Raw genomic sequence first — 16,839 nt, 5'->3', positions numbered from 1 at the left:
TATGAAAGTCGTGATACCAAAGAGAGATAGAGTCATACAGCATGGAAACAGACCCTTTGGTCCAACTAGTCCATGCCCACCATGTTCCCAAACTAAACTAGTCCCACTTGCCTGCATTTGGCCTATATCTCTCCAAACCTTTCCTAATCATGATCTTATCCAAATGTATTTTAAATGTTGTAACTGTACCTGCATCTACCACATCCTCTGGTAGTTTATTCCACACATGAACCACTCCCTGCGTAAACAAAGTTGCCCCTTGTGTCCTTGTTAAAACGTTTTCCTCTCACCTTAAAAATAATAGTTTTGAACATCCCCACCCCAGGGCATAGATCCTTGCTATTCATCTCATCCATACCCTCCATGATTTTATAAACCTCTATATGGTCACTCCTCAACCTCTTATGCTCCAGTGAAAAATGTACCAACCTATCCAGCCTTTTTGTAAGTCAAATGCTCCCTTCCTCTAGTATTTTTCTGAACCCTCTCCAATTTAATAATATCCTTCCCTATAGCAGGGCAACCAGAAGAGCACACTGCACCCCAGATGAGACCTCACCAACATCTGTACAACCTCAACATGATGTCTCAACTCCTATACTCAAAGATCTGAATAATGAAGGCAAACGTACAAAACGCCTTCTTAACCACCCTGTCTACTTGGGCACAAATTTCAAATAATTATATACCTGAACCCGTAGGTCTCTGTTCTACAACACTCTTCAGGATAGTAGCTAGCAGAGATAGATGGTGAGAAACGTGTGCACAAAACCACGGTGAAGTAACTTTAGTGAAAGAGGATGAAATCAAAGAGGGGAATGGACCCTACAATTTTTTAAAAATTCATACACAGGATGTGGATGTCACTGACCAGGTCAGCATTGGAATCCCTTGTTAAAGGGAAGAGGGCGGCCTATGTAAAGATGAGGCATGAAGGTTCAATTGGGGCGATTGAGAGTTATAAGGTAGCCAGGAAGAATCTGAAGAGAGAGCTAAGAGCAGCAAGGAGGGGACATGAAAAGTCCTTAGTTGGTAGGATTAGGGAAAACCCAAAGGCTTTCTATCGGTATGTCAGGAATAAAAGAATGACTAGGGTAGGAATAGGTCCAGTCAAGGATAGTAGTGGGAAGTTGCGTGTGGAGGCTGAAGAGATTGGGGAGACACTGAATGAATACTTTTTGTCAGTATTCACTCAGGATCAGGACATTGTTGCCGATGTGAATACTGAGTCACAATTAATTAGAATGGACGGCTTTGAGGTATGTAGGGAAGAGGTGTTGGAAATTCTGGAAAGGGTGAAAATAAATAAGTCCCCTGGGCCTGATGGCATTTATCCTAGGATTCTCTGGGAAGCAAGGAAGGAGATTGCAGAGCCATTAGCCTTGATTTTTATGTCCTCGTTGTCTACAGGAATAGTGCCAGAAGACTGGAGGATAACAAATGTGGTTCCCTTGTTCAAGAAGGGGAGTAGGGATAACCCTAGTAACTATAGGCCAGTGAGTCTCACTTCTGTTGTGGGCAAAGTCTTAGAAAGAATTGTAAGGAATGGGAGTGAGGAACATCTGGATAGGAATAATGTGATCAAGGAAAGTCAGCATGGTTTTGTGAAGGGCAGGTCGTGCCTCACAAACCTTATTGAATTCTTTGAGAAGGTGACTAAGGTGGTAGACGATGGTAAAGTGTTAGATGCGGTGTATATGGATTTTAGTAAGGCATTTGATAAGGTTCCCCATGGTAGGCTACTGCAAAAAATACGGAGATATGGCATTGAGGGTGAGTTGGAGTTTTGGATTAGGAATTGGCTGGCTGGAAGAAGACAGAGGGTAGTAGTTGATGGTAAAGATTCATCTTGGAGTGCAGTTACTAGCGGTGTTGCACAAGGATCTGTTTTGGGACCATTGCTGTTTGTCATTTTTATAAATGACCTGGAGGAGGGGCTAGAAGATTGGGTGAGCAAGTTTGCGGATGATACGAAAGTTGGTGGAGTTGTTGACAGTGAGGAAGGACGTGTCAGGTTACAGCGGGATATAGATAAGCTGCAGAGCCAGTCAGAAAGGTGGCAAATGGAGTTCAATGTGGGTAAGTGTGAGGTGATTCACTTTGGTATGAGTAACAAAAAGATGGTGTACTGGGCTAGTGGTCGGATACTTGGTAGTGTGGATGAGCAGAGGGATCTTGGAGTCCATGTACACAGATCTCTGAAAGTTGCCACTCAGGTAAATAGTGCAGTGAAAAAGGCATATGGTGTACTGGCTTTTATTGGTAGAGGAATTGAGTTCCGGAGTCCGGAGGTCATGTTACAGTTGTATAAGACTCTGGTGTGGCCGCATCTGGAGTATTGTGTGCAGTTTTGGTCGCCATACTATAGGAAGGGTGTAGAGGCACTGGAACGGGTGCAGAGGAGGTTTACCAGGATGTTGCCTGGTACGGTAGGAAGATCGTATGAGGAAAGCCTGAGGCATTTGGGGCTGTTTTCATTGGAGAAAAGAAGGTTTAGGGGTGACTTAATAGAGGTGTACAAGATGATTAGGGGTTTATATAGGGTTGACCATGAGAACCTTTTTCCACGTATGGAGTCAGCTATTACAAGGAGGCACAGCTTTAAATTAAGGGGTGGTAGGTATAGGACAGATGTTAGGGGTAAATTCTTTATTCAGCGAGTCGTGAGTTCATGGAATGCCCTGCCAGGACTCTCCCTCTTTATGGGCATTTAAACGGGCATTGGATAGGCATATGGAGGATAGTGGGCAAGTGTAGGTTAGGTGGGCTTGGATCAGCGCAACATCGAGGGCCAAAGGGTCTGTACTGCGCTGTATTTTTCTATGTTCTATGTTCTATGTTATTACTCATCCCAGAGGACAGTTTAGTGTCAACCACAATACTATGGGTCTGCAATAACAAGTAGGCCAGAGTAAGAATAGCAGTTCCTTCCCTAAAGGACATTTGTGAACCAGATGGATTATTTCTGGCAATTGACAATGGTTTCATGGTCATCATTAAACTTTCAATTCCAGATATTTAATGAATTCAAATTCAACCTTCTTCCTTGAAAGGATTCAAACCCAGATCTCCAGAATATTACCAGGGTGTCTGGATTAGTCGTCTAGCTTTTAATAAGACCACTACGCTATCACCTCCCCGCAAAATTAATTTAAGATTGAAGAAAGCCTAAAACTAAAAAGACAAAAAAGGTAGCTGCACTCAAGGAGTGACAAATGGCATCAACCTGCAAGAAAACAGAAAGCAATGAAAACAGCAAATTAAGTCAAAGTAAATGAGATATCAGTGAACTATGAAACAGCTTAGGTGAATATGGCTTGCAGGTTTTATACAACATACTCAATTGTATTATGATGAGAGAAAATCTTTGGAACTCAGAGACAAAGATATTTAGTGCTAACAGTGAAAAGATTCACTGCCATTCAAGATTGCAAATGTTCCCCAGGAATTAAATTCCTCCCAGATATCTTTAAGAAATAGGAAAGAGTCATTGATGAGAAACTGAGAACGCAAATCAGCAAAGGGCAGTTTGATTCATCTCAGTAATAAAGGCAATGCTGATTTTTCTTTTGAGGCAAAGTGAAAATGCAATATCAAAATGGCCAACACAATATGAAGATTACATTCATCGATCCAGAAAAAGACTTATGACTAGATGCCAAAGGAGGAAGTCTGGAAATGTATATAAAATTCTTGGCAACCATGAGAAGCATGTACAACTATTAAGGGACATGTACAAAGAATACAGACAAGAGCTCGAAGTGAGTTTGGAGTGTTGGGAGGATGGTGGTGGATGAAAGAGTGATGTGAAGAGTAAAGGTGTGTAACACTTTTGGATACTAAAGCCCCTTCCTTTTGGATTAAGCCCCTTCCTCTGTAACTGTCATGGATGTTCTAACTAAGCAAGTGAAATAGGAAGTGCCCTAGTGTTTACAAATTATATTGTTCTGCAGTAGGGATGTTGGGACCATGACTGAATAGAGGGTATCTAAGTTGAACGTGGTTGACTATTGTAAAGGTGGGCATGTGAATTGAGGTCATAGCATATGAATCTGTGGAGTTAGGCAATAGACTAGCTGGGTCACTATGGCAGTAGCCATAAAGATAGACCTAGGATACATGTTTGAAATGGTTTGTAAATGTCTTTATCTAAAACTTAGATCATCCTATGCCTTTTAAATGACAACATTAATTCTTGAGACAATATTTTAAATTCTTGCATGTTTCAATGTATGTTCTGTGGTAAGATGCAATGGGTGTAACAATTTGATGTTCACAACCAAAGCCTCACTCGCTGATCAGGATATTTGTAGCTCAGCAATAAGGTTGACAATGAGCACCTTACCATGATTACCAGAGTGTTTGCCCCACTAAGTTGACAGCTTTGCCATAGGAAGTGACTGCATCTGATCCTCAGAACCTCTAGCAGTTTGGAGTGCCATTCCAAGAGTAGGTCTCTCTTCATGCAGTAAACACCAGTTGACTAGTAGTTACAGTTGGCTATTATTGTTTTCCATTTAACAAATTCATTCATGGGATATACACATTGCTGGCTGGGCTAGAGTTTGTTGCCCACTCCTGGTTGTCCTCAAGGTAATGGTAAGCTTCCTTCTTCACCGCTTGAGGGAAATTCACAATGCCATTAGCAAGTGAATTCCAACATTATGACTGAGCTACAGTGAAGAAGCAGACAGATCCTGTAGAGCTGGCAACAATCCCTAGAGATTACCTTAGTTCTCCAAGTAGGCAGAATATATATTTCCAAGTAGGGACTGAGCGTGGTTTGGAGGGCAACTTGCAGATGGAGATCCCAGGTACTTGCTGCCCTTCTTCAGCGAGGCTTTTTGGGAGGTAGGTAGTGGCAGAGAATGAAGGTAATTAGATTAGATTAGACTACTTACAGTGTGGAAACAGACCCTTCGGCCCAACAAGTCCACACCGACCTGCCGAAGCGCAACTCACCCAAGGATTGTTGCCAACTCTACAGGATCTGTCTGCTCCTGTCTATTTAGCTTTTGGGTTTCTCCCAGTTACACTGCGTACTCGGATTTTCACAATGAGCTCAACCCCAGTTTTATAGTGAAACAATCCCGGTCTCTCTCTCCGTGTACCCCCATCCCCAGAGAGTGGGATATAGGCACATGTGCCACTCACCACTGTAAAAACTATTCAAGCAGTTTGGAGGGATTGTCACATTTTTGTGGTTCTCACGATAGCCAGACTGGATATTTAATCCTTGGAGGTTCGTTATGAAGCTATTAACTCATTGATGGCATCCCTCTTTCCCCTGAGAGAAAGTGAGGGCTGCAGATGCTGGAGATCCTGCTGGACACACTTTCCTCAATCTTGAAGAAGGGCTTATGCCCGAAACGTCGATTCTCCTGTTCCTTGAATGCTGCCTGACCTGCTGCGTTTTTCCAGCAACACATTTTCAGATCCCTCTTTCCCCTGCAAAGAATGTTTGTGACCATGCCATAAACTGTTGTTCATTTTGCAACAGAAACAGGACAAATTCTAAACCTCCAGTTGGCCACTTATTGGAGAGTTCCATTTAATGCAAAGTAAGCATGATATTAATCCTAAATAGCTGAAAATGTGTTGCTGGAAAAGCACAGCAGGTCAGGCAGCAGCCAAGGAGCAGGAGAATCGACGTTTCGGGCATGAGCCCTTCTTCAGGAATCAATTAATCTTAAATAACAGTGTTTAAAAAAAAATTGCACACCCAAGTCTCCCTATAGCATGGCATGTCACCAGTTCCCAGGGATATCAATCTATCATTCACCTTAAAATTTGGTAGTAACTTTCTTGCAAATACAGGGTTCATACAGTTAGTGTCAATTCCCACAACCATCACAAAACATGCTGTGCAGAACGCTACACTGACAGAAGGGAAATACACATTCCTGACGAAGGGCTTATGCCTGAAATGTTGATTCTCCTGCTCCTCGGATGTTGCCTGACTGGCTGTGCTTTTCCAGCACCACACTCTTCAACTCTGACCTCCAGCAACTGTAGTCCTCACTTTCTCCCAGAAGGGAGAACTAGTTGGGCATGTACAAATAATCTTGCAGAGATCACATACGGAGGTATGGCATTGAGGGTGAGTTGGAGGTTTGGATTAGGAATTGGCTGGCTGGAAGAAGACAGAAGGTAGTAGTTGATGGTAAAGGTTCATCTTGGAGTGCAGTTACTAGCGGTGTTCCGCAAGGATCAGTTTTGGGACCATTGCTGTTTGTCATTTTTATAAATGACCTGGAGGAGGGGCTAGAAGGTTAGGGTGAGCAAGTTTGCGGATGATACGAAAGTCAGTGGAGTTGTTGACAGTGAGGAAGGATGTGTCAGGTTACAGCGGGATATAGATAAGTTGCAGAGCCAGTCAGAAAGGTGGCAAATGGAGTTCAATGTGGGTAAGTGTGAGGTGATTCACTTTGGTAAGAGTAACAAAAAGACAGGGTACTGGGCTAATGGTCGGATTCTTGGTAGTGTGGATGAGCAGAGGGATCTTGGTGTCCATGTACACAGATCTCTGAAAGTTGCCACCTAGGTAAATAGTGCGGTGAAGAAGGCATATGGCGTACTGGCTTTTATTGGTAGAGGAATTGAGTTCCGGAGTCCTGAGGTCATGTTGCAGTTGTATAAGACTCTGGTGCGGCTGCATCTGGAATATTGTGTGCAGTTTTGGTCGCCATACTATAGGAAGGATGTGGAGGCATTGGAACGGGTGCAGAGAAGGTTTACCAGGATGTTGCCTGGTATGGTAGGAAGATCGTATGAGGAAAGGCTGAGGCATTTGGGGCTGTTTTCATTGGAGAAAAGAAGGTTTAGGGGTGACTTGATAGAGGTGTACAAGATGATTAGAGGTTTAGATAGGGTTGACCATGAGAACCTTTTTCCACGTATGGAGTCAGCTATTACAAGGGGGCATAGCTTTAAATTAAGGGGTGGTAGGTATAGGACAGATGTTAGGGGTAGATTCTTTACTCAGCGAGTCGTGAGTTCATGGAATGCCCTGCCAGTAGCAGTGGTGGACTCTCCCTCTTTATGGGCATTTAAACGGGCATTGGATAGGCATATGGAGGATAGTGGGCTAGTGTAGATTAGGTGGGCTTGGATCGGCGCAACATCGAGGGCCAAAGGGCCTTACTGTGCTGTATTTTTCTATGTTCTATGTTCTTCTATGTTCTATGTTTTTTTCTATGTTCTATGTTCTATTTTCTAGTTTGTAATCACACCCCGAAAATCACTTTCTAAACTCGTCCTCGTGGAGGATAATAAGGGTACCTTGTTTGACTCTGTTAGGTCACCAAAGCTCTTCAGGATTGATCATATCGCTTTGCATATTCCTCAAATAAAATACATCAGACCATGAATCTTTGCAAATTTGTAATTAAACAATCAGGTGGTCCCTTCCAGCATTATACTGATTACTGCCTAGTAACTCACATTGTGCAATGCCACTTCTGCTGCCTTGCCAATTTTTTTCTTCTTTACAAAGCATTAAATTCTTCCTTTGTTTATGTCCAATACACAGTGGCAGGCCACCATCCTTGACTTTATAGGGGCATCATTGTCACTAAGAAGTGCTTGGCAAAGCCGTTCCTTGTCTGTCTGCCAGACACATGCTGTTAATGGCCGAATGCCACATCATTGCTTTGCTCTCATGTGACAACATCATGAAGGCAGTGATGCAAGGTTCTTCTCAAATTCTACACCAACAGCTCCCTCCAATCACTGCACTGTTGATTAGCCTTTCGATGTAGCTTGACAAGTTAGCTACTGCAGTTTCAGAAGTCTACACTTCTTCATATTCTGCTGGATTGTCATAAACTATAGACAACTCAAGGACAGCTCACAGAGAAGCCTTAAAATAAAAATAAAAGGCTGATATTAAAAGCTAAAAGTTAGGAGAGAAGAGTTAAAAAGAGTAACCAGGAAATATGGCAGCCCAAATTTTCTGCCTTCTTACAATGGTGGATTTGGTACATAAACCTGTGCACTATCCTACATATACACTGTCTTCAGGAGGTAAAACATTGTATTATTAAATCAAAAATCAGGCTCCATAGCACAACTAGGAGAAACCCAGCAACTATGTAGAGACAAGAACAAAGATCCCACACAATTTGTGTCCCTAGAAGAGAAAGCGACAACATCTGGAATCGCCCTCACTCCCTGCAACCACTTTCCTCTTCAGAAAAATCTCTAGTAAAACCCAACCTTTCCATGTTGTCAGAACTGACTGACCAAAGGTGGAGTGAACGTGATTACCTTGAGCATTAAGGCAGGATTTGACCATGTTTTGGTTCAAGAAGTTTTTGTAAAACTAAATCGGGGAACATTATTTACTGGTTAGAGTCATATCTAACAAAGAAGACAATTTCTAAAATTGGTAGAGGCTAATTATCTCAGCCCTACAATACTATTGCAGAAGTTCCTAAGAATAATGTCCTATGCCTTACACTTCAGTTGTTATAGTGTGAATTCGGAAGCAGAGGTGTTTTCTGAGGATTAGCATTCAGCACCAAAATTCGTTAGATACTGAAGTAGTCCATTATTGCATGCAAAGGAAACAAGTTAGTATCATGCTACAGTTTGAGACAGCAGGGTTGTCATGCTGACCTCAAATAATGAGGGGTTTGAACCAATCCTGGGTTTGTCACTCTGCACCCTAAATAATCATCCAACCAACTGAGCTAAATGACCCATCCTCATTTCTCCATGCAGCCAAATATGAACAGCATTCTGGTTTGGCCTGATGAGTAACTTTCATACTACAGAAATACCAGGCAATGACCATCTCCAACAAGGGAGAATGTAAGCACCTCCCCTCATCATTCTGTGCCATTATCACTGCAGGAGTTCCACTATGAGCATTCTGGGCGGTCACCGTTGTCAAAAACAAACTGAACTAGACCAGCCATATAAACACGTAGGCTAAGAGAAATTCAGAGACTGGAAATTCTGCAGATAAAAACACCTCTGACTCCCAATGCCTTTCCACCATTTACAAAGCACATAAAATCAATAATGTGATGTAATGTTCTCTACTTGCCTGGATAAGTGCAAGTCCAACAATAAACAAGCTTGATAGAGTCTAAATCCAAAGCAGACCACTTGACTGACATCCAGTTAGTCCATCACCTTTCACAATTGTCACTGTGCATCTCACCTACAAAGATGCACTGCACCAACTTGTCAATGGCACATTCCAAATCTATGATCTCTACCACCCGAACAAGTAAGGGCAGATGATGAATAGAATGCCTACAAAACAGAAACAGGCCACTTGCCTCATTGCATCCAATGCTAGCTGAGGGAAAGAACAAGTCACTTAGCACTAGACCCCCTCAATTTCCCATAGGCCTGGATTTTTGTCATTATTAAAGACAATTATCCAATTTCCTTTTGAAGACCATGATCGAATCTGCCTCCATAAAACACTCAGGCACTTTGGCTTTAAGAGGTATATTTTGTTCTTTTTTTTCCCTCTAAGAGAGAGATTTTGAGTCATAGGAGTCAAGCTGTCTCTTCCAAATCAAAAAAGTAAACAGCTTGTGACGTCTTGGGGGTTTCTGTCTAAGAAGTTGGAACAATAGGAGGAGCCTGAATGGGTGGAGTGAGGCTCCCATAGAACCTGAGGCTTAATTTAGCTTTCAACAGTTGCTGGGGTTTTTGCAGCTAGTTATGGAAGCTGCTGCAACTTTCTTTCTGTTACAGCTAAAAGCTTGGATTCTCTTGCTGCTGCCAGAGTCTCATGTGAGACAATCAATTTTACAGACTTTGCCTTTTCCAAGCGCATGTATATGAGATGTTCCTATATTGGAATAGTTGCTGTTTAGTAGTTTAATAACGTATTATTGTTAAAGTTTCCCAATGGAGTTAAAGTTTGACCAATTCTTCTTTCTTTTATTTGTATTTTAACTATAGCATGCAAATAAAGTATGTTTTGCTTAAAGCTAAGTGGAGGACCTAATGGAATTACATCTGGAACACAGCGTCTTACACTTGTCTTTAAATAAGTTTTTAAAAAAGGCTAGCTTTGAACCTATATCCTTGAAGGGTGTTTGGTCTGGTCCATAACACTAGCTCAAAGAGTTAGGTAAATTGTACATTTTATAAAACCTTTAAATTTCATGCCCAGTCAGAGGATAGTGGACTTGCTTTCCAGAGTACTACCTCGGTAAGGCAATAATAGCCTCCAACATACCTTGATCATTTCCCATTACTAGAGACGGTCATACTGGCTAACCGATGGTCGGGAAACGATTTAAAACAAAGTGATGACATCCTGCCTTTAAAATTTGAGAGCACCCCCACACTTTCAGGTTTCCCAGGTTCCACTCCCTACCACCTCAATAGTGCACCTCTGCATTCTTCCCAGGGCCACAATGTTTTGTGGCTGTTTACCATAGAAGGGAATTGAACAAAACCAATAGAAACGTGTCGATATAATCTATGTTTAGAATCATATAATCCCTAGAGTGTGCAGCCCATTGAGTTTACACCAACCCTCCGAAAGCCTCCCACCACCATCCCACTCTCCCCATCTCTGCAACCCTGTGTCCCTTACGGTTAATGCACCCAACCTATACAACCCTGGACCCTATAGGCAATCTACCTAACGTACATAAATCTTTGGACTGTGGGAGGAAACCGGAGCACCCAAAGGAAACCCACACAGACACGGTAAGAACTTGAAAACTCCATACAGACAGTCACCCGAGACTGGAACTGAATCCATGTCCCTTGCGCTGTGAGGCAGCAGCGGTAACTATTGAGCCATCATGCTGCCTTAGTTTGGAATTGAAGATTCCTGAACACAACTAATAAATCACTTTTAGCTCTTCAAGTCCCATTACAGCTGCAAAGCCCATAGTCAGTCAGTTAGCCAAGACATTGAGATATCGTATGTGCCCACTCGTACATACAAATTAAGAGCAGGTTGAGCTCATTCAAAACTCATGGCTGGTAGGATTGCAATCAACTTCACATTCACCCCCTACCCCTGATGACCTACGACTCCCTCGTTAGTCAGTAATCTGTCTACCTCTACTTTTAAATATCCAGTGACCCAAGTTTAGACAGGCATGAAAAGATGTGCTGGTACTATTTCAAGTGCAGGGCTATTCATTGGACATTATAGCTAACTTTCTCTTCTCAACACTAACCAATTGCCCACCTTGCTGCCATTTTTTCAGCCATTGTATGTGCACATTTCTTGAAACATTAATATAGAATGAACAATTTCATTTTTTTAGGTATAAAAGCTGGTTTTGGTATCCTAAAGATGTGGAGGTCTCTATTAAAATGCAGGTATGTACACCATAATTGCAGGACAAATGGACATGGATACAAAATGGGAAAACTCAAATTCAGGACTAATGGCAAGAAATGTGTCCTTGTCTATAAGAGAGTCCTTTAAGTACTCCAAAGCTCACAATTTCAAGTAGTGGGCTGAGAGAAAAGGAATAGATCATATTGTCTCCACATTAGCACAATCTCCCAGGTAAAAAAATGGAGATGGTGGTGTGGTGGTAGTGTCATCACTGGCCTGGTGATTTAGAGGCCCACGTTTATGTTTGTCTTCGAGACAAGGGTTCAAATTGCATAACATTAAAATTAGAACATAAGAACTAGGACCAGGAGTAGGCCGTTTGGCCCTTCAAGCCTGCTCTGCCATTCAGTAAGTTCATGGCTGATCTTTTTGTGATCGCAGCTCCACTTACCCATGCTCTCACTGTAAACCTTAATTCCTTTACTGGTCAAAAAATTATCTATCTTAGCTTTAAAAACATTTACTGAGGAAGCCTCAACCACCTCACTAGGCAGGGAATTCCACAGATTCACAACTGGCTGGGTGAAGAAAATCCTTCTTAATTCAGTCCGAAATCTGCTCCATCGAGTTTTGAGGCTATACCCTCTTGCCCTAATTTCACCCACCAGTGGAAACATCCTCTCCTCTTCTATCTTATCGATTGCCTTCATGATTTTATATGTTTGTATAAGATCCCCCCTCATTCTTCTAAATTCCAATGCTTACAATCCCAGTCTACTCAGTCTCTCCTCATAAGCCAACCCTTTCAACTCCAGAATCAATCTAATGAGCCTCCTCTGCATCCCTTCTCGTGCCAGTATATCCTTTCTCAAGTAAGGAGACCAAAAGTGCACTCCAGGTGTGGCCTTAACAGCACCCTATACACCTGCTACATTACCTCTTTACTTTTAAACTCAATCCCTTTAGCAACAAAGGAGAAAATTCCATTTGCCTTCCTAATTACTTGTTGTACCCCCAAACCAACCTTCTGTGATTCATGCACAAGGACACCCAGGTCCCTCTGCACAGCAACTTGCTGCAATTTCTTACCATTCAAGTAATAAATCCTGAAGTTCAGCTAATAAATCCTGAAATATAAAATGGTGAACAATGAAAAATGTAATTAATTGTTGAAAACGTTATCTGGCCACTTAGATACCTACATCCCACGAAAGAAAAGTTAAGATCATGGTCAATGTTCTACCTCAAGTGGACTTTGCTACAGTATCTTCATGTTCTCTAATTCTCCTTGTATTCAAAAATCTATCACCTTCAGTGGGAAGGCTCTCATTCAATAACTGAGCATCTACAGCCCTTCTGGGGTAGATAATTCTAACAATTCACAACTATCAGAGCTGATTAATTTCTCCCATCTTAGTCTTAAACAGCCATCCTGATAGAAACAAAGTTCCCCAGATTGAGAGTTTGCAGCCGGGAGAAAAGAGCCCATAGCATCTATCTGGAGCTAACATTTTGGAGGATGCACTGGGTTGGTCACCCAGTGGGAAATGTTTAAAAAAGGCTGCATCTTGCATCAACACTTTCCTGTGGGTAGCCTTAACACGTTTAAAGCAGGATTCACTGGCTGTCAACGATACATAAAAATGTAGCCAAAAATTTAATTTTCTGGAGACAACGTAACACAAGCCATGCAAATGTCCAATGTTAACTTGTTGTCTGTGCCAAATAGAGAAGATGTTTGATAAAGGTAAAGAAGGAAAAAGAACCCTTGCGTTAGCTGATGATATCTGTCCATAATGGTGGTAGAAGCTGAAAAAATCAATTATTTCAAAAGGAGCTTGGATGGGCACTCGAAGACTCTTAAGTTTAAGAGTCATGAGGGTTGAATGGGGAAGTGACTGGATTGCTCCGTGGACTCAATGGGCAGAGTTGCCTCCTTTTGCATTGTGAACAACTGGGCCTCTCAGTGGGAAGAAGTCCCACCCTGGAAAGCTGCTGGCAAATGTGATTGGCTGGTACTTTTGCAATCCCAGCAGAACCCTCTCCAGAGATGTCTTGCAGCAAAGTCTCTTCACAAAGTAGTGTTATGGCAACCAGATCTCTATTGCACACAGAACACATACCAGAAGGATGTTTTCCCCTTTCTTTCCTGTTTTTTCACCAACTTTGGTTTTTAAAAAAAATTGCTTTAATTCTTGTTGTGCTTCTACTGCCCACACGCCAGTGCAGGCAGGTTGAGGTCTTTCAATGGATTAGCCGCTTAACTGCCTCAACAGGTCCAAGGGCAGATAGTCTAGTGGGGCCTTATCCTCTCTTTAACATGCTGCAAGATCAGATCTACACTCAGGTGAACAAAATTTATTGGACAACTATGTGGCACACTGTTAACCAGAAGTCTGGGTTCATGTCCCATTGCTCTGACGGTGTGTCATACTATGTCTGAACAGGTTGATTAAACATATCTATATAATAGGAGGTCAGGAACAATATCTCTTTGGAGTCACAACTGGGCATAAATTCCAGTTCCATGTGTTCTCTTATCTCTAGATCTAGTTCCTTTCACCTAATCATAAAGTAGAACACTTTACTCAATATTGTATGGATTGGGTTGGGGTTGTGCAGCAAAGTGATGGGCTACATAACTGACCTATTTCTCATGCTCCCCACTTGCAAAGGATTCCCAAGTTGTAACAGTAACTAAGCCATTAAACCAAATGTACAGAAGTCGTTGCTACAAAGAGTGCTCTAGACTTGATCCTAGTTTCTGGGAATGTGTTGCAATTTTCCTCAACACCTCCCTCCTAGCCACTGGAAATGAGCTACAGTCCCCTTTCCTTTTGTGACTCCTCCTCTAGGGTGTGCCTTGCGAAAAGCTGCCTAGAACAGAAACAAGACCTTGCAGGCTAGTGATGTTCCCCATTCTCTTGCACACACCACATTTTTCTCCTTTCTTTCTTTCTCTCTCCCTCTCTCTCACACACACACACACACTCTCTTTTGACTCATATTGAAAGATGGCTCTTGGCCAGGATGGTTGCCACTACCACCATCCAGGGAGGCATACCTCAGATTGAGGAACTCTGTCAGCGTGAAAAAGGGGAATTTGTATTGGCTAAAAAGAAAGGGGCACTCCCAGGAAAAGAAGGGTGTCATTTGGGTTGCTATTTAACTGTAGCTGCAATTTTTTTTTAATCCAAATGAGGAATTGGCTTTAATACAATTTTTATATTCATCTTTCCTTTTACAGCAGTGTTTCTGGTTCTGCACAGCTTCTTTTAATTAAGTTTCAATCTATCATTAACTCCACAGTCACTGCACTATTCAAACTATTACTGTATTATTGCTCAAAAATGGTGGATTTACTTAATTTTTGTCACAACTTTGAGGGCTTCTGTGCCTTCACACAAATTGCTTCATGATAATTAATTGTTAAAAAAAACATACTTATTGATTAACTCTTTCTTCAAATCCACTGCAGTTTCTATATTAATATCAGAAAACAAGAGGCTGTCAAAAATGTGTATTCTCCTTCCACATTCAAATTTATGCATCTGCTGGGATTCTTCTACAGCAAGATACAAATATGGCTTATTTTTCTCTCATTGTCCAATTGTTAATTGCTACTTTTTTTTCTTCTAACAGATTAACAAGGGACTTGGGAGAATTTTCTTAAGAATGCTCCATTAACTACAATGCTCTGCACTACTACATAGTGCCCATCTGGGCTCACAACTTGATGTCCAGCTCATGTGTTCCCTTGCAGATGGCAAACTCTTGTAAAAAAAAGAGAACTAACATATCATTCAGTAATACAGTTTCTGTGAGCCAAAAGTGATTATTGGCTTTTTCTTTACACAAATAGCACAGCAGGATTATTATTATAAATTGTTGGATGGGGATGGGAGAGGTGGAGGAGTGAAGAGAGGCAAAAGGAATCACTCACTCCAATAAGGTATTCAAATAGTTAAAGAGGGTGAATGTCTATTGCAAGCATGTCGCAACGGCAAAGGCTTAAAAATCAAAAGGGAAAAAAAACCTATGACGAATTATGTCATTTATTCCTGTAATGAATGAATACACAACAGCATTGATTGTCAGAAACACACTATGATAACCATTCCTTAAAGCAATGAAACATTTATACCACAAAGCACACCCAGCACAATAAGCTCCTGGTGTGCACATAGACAGCAGTGTCTGTGCGTATAAAAAGAGGTGCAGGATTTCAAGAGCATGAATTTTTAAAAGCTTATTTCCATAGTCATAATAGAAAGCTAACTCGCTCACTGACTTGATAGAGAATAAAAGAAAAATAACCAACTGACTGCACCCAGAAGCCAAATGTAAAATAAAACTAGTTTTTCTACATGTCACTCATTATTAATGCTGTTTGGGGATGGGCAGGCAAACACTGGTCTATGGATATCCACTTGCAAATAAAAATCATACCCAGTTGTACAAAAATAAAGTCACACACACAAGACATACAAGTATTACCTGTAAATGGTGGGCATGCCATTCTTGCCATTTTAAACTTCCTCCACCTCCAATGAATAACAAGCTTCTTTTTCTCGTATTTGTGTTTGTGTGTTTTTCCTGAGAACAGACCTCGGCTCATTCAGCTGCTTTCTTTACATTTTCCTCTCACGCACAGCTTCTGACCTCAGTCTGATTCAAGAGAAATCCTCAGCACTCCACTGCTGCCTGATCTTCCCCAGGCAGCCTGATCATTTATTGATACTGACTGATTGGCTGATCCAAAATCAGATACTGTCATTGGCGTTAATTTCAACATGATGTCATTCTTCCTTGTACACCTGTGATTGGCTAAGCAACTGAGCAGCTGCTTAAAGCTGAAGGACAGTTGCTTGCCCGAGGTAGAAAGCTTTCAGTGCAGCTCTGAATCATGGCTGTTGCTGTGGAAACCTCACTACTTGTTTTCCTTCTTACCCAAGCGTTTCACAGTCAGATTTCCAGCAGACTGTGATCTAAAATATGGAGCACAATTAAAATACAATGAACAACCAAAGGACAAAAGGGTGTATAAGGACAAAAGGAGTTGTTCCAGCAAATCTGAAATGTGAAACAGTAGCATAACTTCCTCAACATGGAAAGCACAGGATAGAAAAGCATAAATATCTCAGAAGCTTGATCTGGTCTTATCCCAGTGTCAGGTAATACACAACTGAATGTTGCCCTTGCCTCCCTCCCCCAAGATCCCATCCAATTATTTTAGTGTGCCAGTTAGGTTTAAGCCAAAGATGTCTGCCATCTGTCCTGAAGCGACTGACAGATGATGGGATGCTTTTGAGAATCCAGTAACTCGCTCAAGTGGCTATTATTCATGTCTGAGCTTGGGTAGTGAATATTTACAGGATATTAAACTGCAGGCTTAAACCTGCTGTCAGTTATTGTCTGGATAATCATTTGTGATTTGTAGAATTGTTGCAGTGCAGAAGGAGGCCATTCAGCCCACATGCCTGCACCAATTCTATTACCTAGTGTAATCTCCTGCCTTTGTCCCACATCACTGAACACTATTTCTGCCCAAATAACCATCCAAA

The 16,839-nt window shown here is 41.7% G+C and overlaps 1 protein-coding gene across 6 annotated transcripts in view; it reads right to left on the bottom strand.

Moving 5' to 3' along the window:
- The window catches only part of LOC122557344 (serine/threonine-protein kinase PAK 3), a 244,078-nt gene that overhangs the window by 135,407 nt on the left and 91,832 nt on the right, over positions 1-16,839 (bottom strand). For 2 of the 6 annotated variants that reach the window (XM_043704956.2, XM_087991934.1), the window contains exon 1: positions 15,773-16,016. The exons of 2 other annotated variants lie outside the window; for them this stretch is intronic. The gene's annotated coding sequence lies outside the window, so the exon portion shown is untranslated. Of the gene's footprint in view, positions 1-15,772; positions 16,017-16,839 lie in introns of those variants that run through there. 2 more of the 6 variants (XM_087991935.1, XM_087991936.1) reach the window with 2 other exon arrangements.

Source organism: Chiloscyllium plagiosum, unplaced genomic scaffold, assembly GCF_037043375.1.
Source record: "Chiloscyllium plagiosum isolate Xiang-an unplaced genomic scaffold, Cpla_swu_hap1 HiC_scaffold_11, whole genome shotgun sequence".
Taxonomy (NCBI): Eukaryota; Metazoa; Chordata; class Chondrichthyes; order Orectolobiformes; family Hemiscylliidae; genus Chiloscyllium; species Chiloscyllium plagiosum.
The sequence above is the reverse complement of the archived record's forward strand: the minus strand, read 5'-3'. Positions and strand labels throughout refer to the sequence as shown.